Genomic DNA, 12,676 nt, shown 5'->3' with positions numbered 1-12,676 from the left:
CATCACTATAACCTGACTAGAGGGAGGGAGCCAGTCATCAATATAACCTGACTAGAGGGAGCCAGTCATCACTATAACCTGACTGGAGGGAGCCAGTCATCACTATAACCTGACTAGAGGGAGGGAGCCAGTCATCACTATAACCTGACTAGAGGGAGCCAGTCGTCACTATAACCTGACTAGAGGGAGGGAGCCAGTCATCACTATAACCTGACTGGAGGGAGCCAGTCATCACTATAACCTGACTGGAGGGAGCCAGTCATCAATATAACCTGGCTAGAGGGAGCCAGTCGTCACTGTAACCTGACTAGAGGGAGCCAGTCATCACTATAACCTGACTAGAGGGAGGGAGCCAGTCATCACTATAACCTGACTAGAGGGAGGGAGCCAGTCATCACTATAACCTGACTAGAGGGAGCCAGTCGTCACTATAACCTGACTAGAGGGAGGGAGCCAGTCATCACTATAACCTGACTAGAGGGAGGGAGCCAGTCATCACTATAACCTGACTAGAGGGAGCCAGTCATCACTATAACCTGACTAGAGGGAGCCAGTCATCACTATAACCTGACTAGAGGGAGCCAGTCATCACTATAACCTGACTAGAGGGAGGGAGCCAGTCATCACTATAACCTGACTAGAGGGAGGGAGCCAGTCATCACTATAACCTGACTGGAGGGAGCCAGTCATCACTATAACCTGACTGGAGGGAGCCAGTCATCAATATAACCTGGCTAGAGGGAGCCAGTCGTCACTGTAACCTGACTAGAGGGAGCCAGTCATCACTATAACCTGACTAGAGGGAGGGAGCCAGTCATCACTATAACCTGACTAGAGGGAGGGAGCCAGTCATCACTATAACCTGACTAGAGGGAGGGAGCCAGTCATCACTATAACCTGACTAGAGGGAGCCAGTCATCACTATAACCTGACTAGAGGGAGGGAGCCAGTCATCACTATAACCTGACTAGAGGGAGGGAGCCAGTCATCACTATAACCTGACTAGAGGGAGCCAGTCATCACTATAACCTGACTAGAGGGAGGGAGCCAGTCATCACTATAACCTGACTAGAGGGAGCCAGTCATCAATATAACCTGACTAGAGGGAGCCAGTCATCACTATAACCTGACTAGAGGGAGGGAGCCAGTCATCACTATAACCTGACTAGAGGGAGCCAGTCATCAATATAACCTGACTAGAGGGAGCCAGTCATCACTATAACCTGACTAGAGGGAGGGAGCCAGTCATCACTATAACCTGACTAGAGGGGGTCAGTCATCACTATAACCTGACTAGAGGGAGGGAGCCAGTCATCACTATAACCTGACTAGAGGGAGGGAGCCAGTCATCACTATAACCTGACTAGAGGGAGCCAGTCGTCAACATAACCTGACTGGAGGGAGCCAGTCATCACTATAACCTGACTAGAGGGAGCCAGTCATCACTATAACCTGACTAGAGGGAGCCAGTCATCACTATAACCTGACTAGAGGGAGGGAGCCAGTCATCACTATAACCTGACTAGAGGGAGCCAGTCATCACTATAACCTGACTAGAGGGAGCCAGTCATCAATATAACCTGACTAGAGGGAGCCAGTCATCACTATAACCTGACTAGAGGGAGGGAGCCAGTCATCACTATAACCTGACTAGAGGGTGCCAGTCATCACTATAACCTGACTAGAGGGAGGGAGCGAGTCATCACTATAACCTGACTAGAGGGAGCCAGTCATCACTATAACCTGACTAGAGGGAGGGAGCCAGTCATCAATATAACCTGACTAGAGGGAGGGAGCCAGTCATCACTATAACCTGACTAGAGGGAGCCAGTCATCACTATAACCTGACTAGAGGGAGCCAGTCATCACTATAACCTGACTAGAGGGAGGGAGCCAGTCATCACTATAACCTGACTAGAGGGAGCCAGTCATCACTATAACCTGACTAGAGGGAGCCAGTCATCACTATAACCTGACTAGAGGGAGCCAGTCATCACTATAACCTGACTAGAGGGAGGGAGCCAGTCACCACTATAACCTGACTAGAGGGAGGGAGCCAGTCATCACTATAACCTGACTAGAGGGAGGGAGCCAGTCACCACTATAACCTGACTAGAGGGAGGGAGCCAGTCATCACTATAACCTGACTAGAGGGAGGGAGCCAGTCATCACTATAACCTGACTAGAGGGAGGGAGCCAGTCATCACTATAAACTGACTAGAGGGAGCCAGTCATCACTATAACCTGACTAGAGGGAGGGAGCCAGTCATCACTATAACCTGACTAGAGGGAGCCAGTCATCACTATAACCTGACTAGAGGGAGCCAGTCATTACTATAACCTGACTAGAGGGAGCCAGTCATCACTATAACCTGACTGGAGGGAGCCAGTCATCACTATAACCTGACTAGAGGGAGGGAGCCAGTCATCAATATAACCTGACTAGAGGGAGCCAGTCATCACTATAACCTGACTGGAGGGAGCCAGTCATCACTATAACCTGACTAGAGGGAGGGAGCCAGTCATCACTATAACCTGACTAGAGGGAGGGAGCCAGTCATCACTATAACCTGACTAGAGGGAGCCAGTCGTCACTATAACCTGACTAGAGGGAGCCAGTCATCACTATAACCTGACTAGAGGGAGCCAGTCATCACTATAACCTGACTAGAGGGAGCCAGTCATCACTATAACCTGACTAGAGGGAGGGAGCCAGTCATCACTATAACCTGACTAGAGGGAGCCAGTCATCAATATAACCTGACTAGAGGGAGCCAGTCATCACTATAACCTGACTAGAGGGAGGGAGCCAGTCATCACTATAACCTGACTAGAGGGGGTCAGTCATCACTATAACCTGACTAGAGGGAGGGAGCCAGTCATCACTATAACCTGACTAGAGGGAGCCAGTCATCACTATAACCTGACTAGAGGGAGCCAGTCGTCAACATAACCTGACTGGAGGGAGCCAGTCATCACTATAACCTGACTGGAGGGAGCCAGTCATCACTATAACCTGACTAGAGGGAGCCAGTCATCACTATAACCTGACTAGAGGGAGCCAGTCATCACTATAACCTGACTAGAGGGAGGGAGCCAGTCATCACTATAACCTGACTAGAGGGAGCCAGTCATCACTATAACCTGACTAGAGGGAGCCAGTCATCAATATAACCTGACTAGAGGGAGCCAGTCATCACTATAACCTGACTAGAGGGAGGGAGCCAGTCATCACTATAACCTGACTAGAGGGTGCCAGTCATCACTATAACCTGACTAGAGGGAGGGAGCGAGTCATCACTATAACCTGACTAGAGGGAGCCAGTCATCACTATAACCTGACTAGAGGGAGGGAGCCAGTCATCACTATAACCTGACTAGAGGGAGGGAGCCAGTCATCACTATAACCTGACTAGAGGGAGGGAGCCAGTCACCACTATAACCTGACTAGAGGGAGGGAGCCAGTCATCACTATAACCTGACTAGAGGGAGGGAGCCAGTCATCACTATAACCTGACTAGAGGGAGGGAGCCAGTCATCACTATAACCTGACTAGAGGGAGGGAGCCAGTCATCACTATAACCTGACTAGAGGGAGGGAGCCAGTCATCACTATAACCTGACTAGAGGGAGGGAGCCAGTCATCACTATAACCTGACTAGAGGGAGGGAGCCAGTCATCACTATAACCTGACTAGAGGAGGGAGCCAGTCATCACTATAACCTGACTGGAGGGAGCCAGTCATCACTATAACCTGACTAGAGGGAGGGAGCCAGTCATCACTATAACCTGACTAGAGGGAGCCAGTCATCACTATAACCTGACTGGAGGGAGCCAGTCGTCACTATAACCTGACTAGAGGGAGGGAGCCAGTCATCACTATAACCTGACTAGAGGGAGGGAGCCAGTCATCACTATAACCTGACTAGAGGGAGGGAGCCAGTCGTCACTATAACCTGACTAGAGGGAGCCAGTCATCACTATAACCTGACTAGAGGGAGGCCAGTCATCACTATAACCTGACTAGAGGGAGCCAGTCGTCACTATAACCTGACTAGAGGGAGGGAGCCAGTCATCACTATAACCTGACTAGAGGGAGGGAGCCAGTCATCACTATAACCTGGCTAGAGGGAGGGAGCCAGTCATCACTATAACCTGACTAGAGGGAGGGAGCCAGTCATCACTATAACCTGACTAGAGGGAGGGAGCCAGTCATCACTATAACCTGACTAGAGGGAGGGAGCCAGTCATCACTATAACCTGACTAGAGGGAGGGAGCCAGTCATCACTATAACCTGACTAGAGGGAGGGAGCCAGTCATCACTATAACCTGACTAGAGGGAGGGAGCCAGTCATCACTATAACCTGACTAGAGGGAGGGAGCCAGTCATCACTATAACCTGACTAGAGGGAGGGAGCCAGTCATCACTATAACCTGACTAGAGGGAGGGAGCCAGTCATCACTATAACCTGACTAGAGGGAGGGAGCCAGTCATCACTATAACCTGACTAGAGGGAGGGAGCCAGTCATCACTATAACCTGACTAGAGGGAGGAGCCAGTCATCACTATAACCTGACTAGAGGGAGGGAGCCAGTCATCACTATAACCTGACTAGAGGGAGGGCGCAGTCATCACTATAACCTGACTAGAGGGAGGGAGCCAGTCATCACTATAACCTGACTAGAGGGAGGGAGCCAGTCATCACTATAACCTGACTAGAGGGAGGGAGCCAGTCATCACTATAACCTGACTAGAGGGAGGGAGCCAGTCATCACTATAACCTGACTAGAGGGAGGGAGCCAGTCATCACTATAACCTGACTAGAGGGAGGGAGCCAGTCATCACTATAACCTGACTAGAGGGAGGAGCCAGTCATCACTATAACCTGACTAGAGGGAGGGAGCCAGTCATCACTATAACCTGACTAGAGGGAGGGAGCCAGTCATCACTATAACCTGACTAGAGGGAGGGAGCCAGTCATCACTATAACCTGACTAGAGGGAGCCAGTCATCACTATAACCTGACTAGAGGGAGCCAGTCATCACTATAACCTGACTAGAGGGAGGGAGCCAGTCATCACTATAACCTGACTAGAGGGAGGGAGCCAGTCATCACTATAACCTGACTAGAGGGAGGGAGCCAGTCATCACTATAACCTGACTAGAGGGGAGCCAGTCATCACTATAACCTGACTAGAGGGAGCCAGTCATCACTATAACCTGACTAGAGGGAGGGAGCCAGTCATCACTATAACCTGACTAGAGGGAGGGAGCCAGTCATCACTATAACCTGACTAGAGGGAGGGAGCCAGTCATCACTATAACCTGACTAGAGGGAGGGAGCCAGTCATCACTATAACCTGACTAGAGGGAGGGAGCCAGTCATCACTATAACCTGACTAGAGGGAGGGAGCCAGTCATCACTATAACCTGACTAGAGGGAGGGAGCCAGTCATCACTATAACCTGACTAGAGGGAGGGAGCCAGTCATCACTATAACCTGACTAGAGGGAGGGAGCCAGTCATCACTATAACCTGACTAGAGGGAGGGAGCCAGTCATCACTATAACCTGACTAGAGGGAGGGAGCCAGTCATCACTATAACCTGACTAGAGGGAGGGAGCCAGTCATCACTATAACCTGACTAGAGGGAGGGAGCCAGTCATCACTATAACCTGACTAGAGGGAGGGAGCCAGTCATCACTATAACCTGACTAGAGGGAGGGAGCCAGTCATCACTATAACCTGACTAGAGGGAGGAGCCAGTCATCACTATAACCTGACTAGAGGGAGGGAGCCAGTCATCACTATAACCTGACTAGAGGGAGGGAGCCAGTCATCACTATAACCTGACTAGAGGGAGGGAGCCAGTCATCACTATAACCTGACTAGAGGAGGGAGCCAGTCATCACTATAACCTGACTAGAGGGAGCCAGTCATCACTATAACCTGACTAGAGGGAGGGAGCCAGTCATCACTATAACCTGACTAGAGGGAGGGAGCCAGTCATCACTATAACCTGACTAGAGGGAGGGAGCCAGTCATCACTATAACCTGACTAGAGGGAGGGAGCCAGTCATCACTATAACCTGACTAGAGGGAGCCAGTCATCACTATAACCTGACTAGAGGGAGCCAGTCATCACTATAACCTGACTAGAGGGAGGGAGCCAGTCATCACTATAACCTGACTAGAGGGAGGGAGCCAGTCATCACTATAACCTGACTAGAGGGAGGGAGCCAGTCATCACTATAACCTGACTAGAGGGAGGGAGCCAGTCATCACTATAACCTGACTAGAGGGAGGGAGCCAGTCATCACTATAAACTGACTAGAGGGAGCCAGTCATCACTATAACCTGACTAGAGGGACGGAGCCAGTCATCACTATAACCTGACTAGAGGGAGGGAGCCAGTCATCACTATAACCTGACTAGAGGGAGGGAGCCAGTCATCACTATAACCTGACTAGAGGGAGGGAGCCAGTCATCACTATAACCTGACTAGAGGGAGCCAGTCATCACTATAACCTGACTAGAGGGAGCCAGTCATCACTATAACCTGACTAGAGGGAGCCAGTCGTCACTATAACCTGACTAGAGGGAGGGAGCCAGTCATCACTATAACCTGACTAGAGGGAGCCAGTCATCAATATAACCTGACTAGAGGGAGGGAGCCAGTCATCACTATAACCTGACTAGAGGGAGCCAGTCATCACTATAACCTGACTAGAGGGAGCCAGTCATCACTATAACCTGACTAGAGGGAGCCAGTCATCACTATAACCTGACTAGAGGGAGGGAGCCAGTCATCACTATAACCTGACTAGAGGGAGGGAGCCAGTCATCACTATAACCTGACTAGAGGGAGGGAGCCAGTCATCACTATAACCTGACTAGAGGGAGGGAGCCAGTCATCACTATAACCTGACTAGAGGGAGGGAGCCAGTCATCACTATAACCTGACTAGAGGGAGCCAGTCATCACTATAACCTGACTAGAGGGAGCCAGTCATCACTATAACCTGACTAGAGGGAGCCAGTCATCACTATAACCTGACTAGAGGGAGGGAGCCAGTCATCACTATAACCTGACTAGAGGGAGGGATACAGTCATCACTATAACCTGACTAGAGGGAGGGAGCCAGTCATCACTATAACCTGACTAGAGGGAGCCAGTCATCACTATAACCTGACTAGAGGGAGGGAGCCAGTCATCACTATAACCTGACTAGAGGGAGGGAGCCAGTCATCACTATAACCTGACTAGAGGGAGCCAGTCATCACTATAACCTGACTAGAGGGAGGGAGCCAGTCATCACTATAACCTGACTAGAGGGAGGGAGCCAGTCATCACTATAACCTGACTAGAGGGAGGGAGCCAGTCATCAATATAACCTGACTAGAGGGAGGGAGCCAGTCATCACTATAACCTGACTAGAGGGAGGGAGCCAGTCATCACTATAACCTGACTAGAGGGAGGGAGCCAGTCATCACTATAACCTGACTAGAGGGAGGGAGCCAGTCATCACTATAACCTGACTGAGGGAGGGAGCCAGTCATCACTATAACCTGACTAGAGGGAGGGAGCCAGTCATCACTATAACCTGACTAGAGGGAGGGAGCCAGTCATCACTATAACCTGACTAGAGGGAGGGAGCCAGTCATCACTATAACCTGACTAGAGGGAGGGAGCCAGTCATCACTATAACCTGACTAGAGGGGAGCCAGTCATCACTATAACCTGACTAGAGGGGAGCCAGTCATCACTATAACCTGACTAGAGGGAGGGAGCCAGTCATCACTATAACCTGACTAGAGGGAGGGAGCCAGTCATCACTATAACCTGACTAGAGGGAGGGAGCCAGTCATCACTATAACCTGACTAGAGGGAGCCAGTCATCACTATAACCTGACTAGAGGGAGGGAGCCAGTCATCACTATAACCTGACTAGAGGGAGGGAGCCAGTCATCACTATAACCTGACTAGAGGGAGGGAGCCAGTCATCACTATAACCTGACTAGAGGGAGGGAGCCAGTCATCACTATAACCTGACTAGAGGGAGCCAGTCATCACTATAACCTGACTAGAGGGAGGGAGCCAGTCATCACTATAACCTGACTAGAGGGAGGGAGCCAGTCATCACTATAACCTGACTAGAGGGAGCCAGTCATCACTATAACCTGACTAGAGGGAGGGAGCCAGTCATCACTATAACCTGACTAGAGGGAGGGAGCCAGTCATCACTATAACCTGACTAGAGGGAGGGAGCCAGTCATCACTATAACCTGACTAGAGGGAGGGAGCCAGTCATCACTATAACCTGACTAGAGGGAGGGAGCCAGTCATCACTATAACCTGACTAGAGGGAGGGAGCCAGTCACCACTATAACCTGACTAGAGGGAGGGAGCCAGTCATCACTATAACCTGACTAGAGGGAGGGAGCCAGTCATCACTATAACCTGACTAGAGGGAGGGAGCCAGTCATCACTATAACCTGACTAGAGGGAGGGAGCCAGTCATCACTATAACCTGACTAGAGGGAGGGAGCCAGTCATCACTATAACCTGACTAGAGGGAGGGAGCCAGTCATCACTATAACCTGACTAGAGGGAGGGAGCCAGTCATCACTATAACCTGACTAGAGGGAGGGAGCCAGTCATCACTATAACCTGACTAGAGGGAGCCAGTCATCACTATAACCTGACTAGAGGGAGGGAGCCAGTCATCACTATAACCTGACTAGAGGGAGGGAGCCAGTCATCACTATAACCTGACTAGAGGGAGGGAGCCAGTCGTCACTATAACCTGACTAGAGGGAGGGAGCCAGTCATCACTATAACCTGACTAGAGGGAGCCAGTCATCACTATAACCTGACTAGAGGGAGGGAGCCAGTCGTCACTATAACCTGACTAGAGGGAGGGAGCCAGTCATCACTATAACCTGACTAGAGGGAGGGAGCCAGTCATCACTATAACCTGACTAGAGGGAGGGAGCCAGTCATCACTATAACCTGACTAGAGGGAGGGAGCCAGTCATCACTATAACCTGACTAGAGGGGGAGCCAGTCATCACTATAACCTGACTAGAGGGAGGGAGCCAGTCATCACTATAACCTGACTAGAGGGAGCCAGTCATCACTATAACCTGACTAGAGGGAGGGAGCCAGTCATCACTATAACCTGACTAGAGGGAGGGAGCCAGTCATCACTATAACCTGACTAGAGGGAGGGAGCCAGTCATCACTATAACCTGACTAGAGGGAGGGAGCCAGTCATCACTATAACCTGACTAGAGGGAGGGAGCCAGTCATCACTATAACCTGACTAGAGGGAGGGAGCCAGTCATCACTATAACCTGACTAGAGGGAGGGAGCCAGTCATCACTATAACCTGACTAGAGGGAGCCAGTCATCACTATAACCTGACTAGAGGGAGCCAGTCATCACTATAACCTGACTAGAGGGAGGGAGCCAGTCATCACTATAACCTGACTAGAGGGAGGGAGCCAGTCATCACTATAACCTGACTAGAGGGAGCCAGTCATCACTATAACCTGACTAGAGGGAGCCAGTCATCACTATAACCTGACTAGAGGGAGGGAGCCAGTCATCACTATAACCTGACTAGAGGGAGGGAGCCAGTCATCACTATAACCTGACTAGAGGGAGGGAGCCAGTCATCACTATAACCTGACTAGAGGGAGGGAGCCAGTCATCACTATAACCTGACTAGAGGGGAGCCAGTCATCACTATAACCTGACTAGAGGGAGCCAGTCATCACTATAACCTGACTAGAGGGAGGGAGCCAGTCATCACTATAACCTGACTAGAGGGAGGGAGCCAGTCATCACTATAACCTGACTAGAGGGAGGGAGCCAGTCATCACTATAACCTGACTAGAGGGAGCCAGTCATCACTATAACCTGACTAGAGGGAGGGAGCCAGTCATCACTATAACCTGACTAGAGGGAGGGAGCCAGTCATCACTATAACCTGACTAGAGGGAGCCAGTCATCACTATAACCTGACTAGAGGGAGCCAGTCATCACTATAACCTGACTAGAGGGAGGGAGCCAGTCATCACTATAACCTGACTAGAGGGAGGGAGCCAGTCATCACTATAACCTGACTAGAGGGAGGGAGCCAGTCATCACTATAACCTGACTAGAGGGAGGGAGCCAGTCATCACTATAACCTGACTAGAGGGAGGGAGCCAGTCATCACTATAACCTGACTAGAGGGAGGGAGCCAGTCATCACTATAACCTGACTAGAGGGAGGGAGCCAGTCATCACTATAACCTGACTAGAGGGAGGGAGCCAGTCATCACTATAACCTGACTAGAGGGAGCCAGTCATCACTATAACCTGACTAGAGGGAGGGAGCCAGTCATCACTATAACCTGACTAGAGGGAGGGAGCCAGTCATCACTATAACCTGACTAGAGGGAGGGAGCCAGTCATCACTATAACCTGACTAGAGGGAGGGAGCCAGTCATCACTATAACCTGACTAGAGGGAGGGAGCCAGTCATCACTATAACCTGACTAGAGGGAGGGAGCCAGTCATCACTATAACCTGACTAGAGGGAGCCAGTCATCACTATAACCTGACTAGAGGGAGGGAGCCAGTCATCACTATAACCTGACTAGAGGGAGGGAGCCAGTCATCACTATAACCTGACTAGAGGGAGGGAGCCAGTCATCACTATAACCTGACTAGAGGGAGGGAGCCAGTCATCACTATAACCTGACTAGAGGGAGCCAGTCATCACTATAACCTGACTAGAGGGAGGGAGCCAGTCATCACTATAACCTGACTAGGAGGGAGCCAGTCATCACTATAACCTGACTAGAGGGAGGGAGCCAGTCATCACTATAACCTGACTAGAGGGAGGGAGCCAGTCATCACTATAACCTGACTAGAGGGAGGGAGCCAGTCATCACTATAACCTGACTAGAGGGAGGGAGCCAGTCATCACTATAACCTGACTAGGAGGGAGCCAGTCATCACTATAACCTGACTAGAGGGAGCCAGTCATCACTATAACCTGACTAGGAGGGAGCCAGTCATCACTATAACCTGACTAGAGGGAGCCAGTCATCACTATAACCTGACTAGAGGAGGGAGCCAGTCATCACTATAACCTGACTAGAGGGAGGGAGCCAGTCATCACTATAACCTGACTAGAGGGAGGGAGCCAGTCATCACTATAACCTGACTAGAGGGAGGGAGCCAGTCATCACTATAACCTGACTAGAGGGAGCCAGTCATCACTATAACCTGACTAGAGGGAGCCAGTCATCACTATAACCTGACTGGAGGGAGCCAGTCATCACTATAACCTGACTAGAGGGAGGGAGCCAGTCATCACTATAACCTGACTAGAGGGAGGGAGCCAGTCATCACTATAACCTGACTAGAGGGAGGGAGCCAGTCATCACTATAACCTGACTAGAGGGAGCCAGTCGTCACTATAACCTGACTGGAGGGAGCCAGTCATCACTATAACCTGACTAGAGGGAGCCAGTCATCACTATAACCTGACTAGAGGGAGGGAGCCAGTCATCACTATAACCTGACTAGAGGGAGGGAGCCAGTCATCACTATAACCTGACTAGAGGGAGGGAGCCAGTCATCACTATAACCTGACTAGAGGGAGGGAGCCAGTCATCACTATAACCTGACTAGAGGGAGGGAGCCAGTCATCACTATAACCTGACTAGAGGGAGCCAGTCGTCACTATAACCTGACTGGAGGGAGCCAGTCATCACTATAACCTGACTAGAGGGAGGGAGCCAGTCATCACTATAACCTGACTAGAGGGAGGGAGCCAGTCATCACTATAACCTGACTAGAGGGAGGGAGCCAGTCATCACTATAACCTGACTAGAGGGAGCCAGTCATCACTATAACCTGACTAGAGGGAGCCAGTCATCACTATAACCTGACTAGAGGGAGGGAGCCAGTCATCACTATAACCTGACTAGAGGGAGAGAGCCAGTCATCACTATAACCTGACTAGAGGGAGCCAGTCATCACTATAACCTGACTAGAGGGAGGGAGCCAGTCATCACTATAACCTGACTAGAGGGAGGGAGCCAGTCATCACTATAACCTGACTAGAGGGAGGGAGCCAGTCATCACTATAACCTGACTAGAGGGAGGGAGCCAGTCATCACTATAACCTGACTAGAGGGAGGGAGCCAGTCATCACTATAACCTGACTAGAGGGAGGGAGCCAGTCATCACTATAACCTGACTAGAGGGAGGGAGCCAGTCATCACTATAACCTGACTAGAGGGAGCCAGTCATCACTATAACCTGACTGGAGGGAGCCAGTCATCACTATAACCTGACTAGAGGGGGGAGCCAGTCATCACTATAACCTGACTAGAGGGAGCCAGTCATCACTATAACCTGACTAGAGGGAGCCAGTCATCACTATAACCTGACTAGAGGGAGGGAGCCAGTCATCACTATAACCTGACTAGAGGGAGGGAGCCAGTCATCACTATAACCTGACTAGAGGGAGGGAGCCAGTCATCACTATAACCTGACTAGAGGGAGGGAGCCAGTCATCACTATAACCTGACTAGAGGGAGGGAGCCAGTCATCACTATAACCTGACTAGAGGGAGGGAGCCAGTCATCACTATAACCTGACTAGAGGGAGG

The sequence above is a fragment of the Salmo salar genome, unplaced genomic scaffold (genome assembly GCF_965601325.2).
Source record: "Salmo salar unplaced genomic scaffold, fSalSal1 ptg000432l, whole genome shotgun sequence".
Lineage (NCBI taxonomy): Eukaryota > Metazoa > Chordata > Actinopteri > Salmoniformes > Salmonidae > Salmo > Salmo salar.
Note: the sequence above shows the minus strand (reverse complement) of the source record.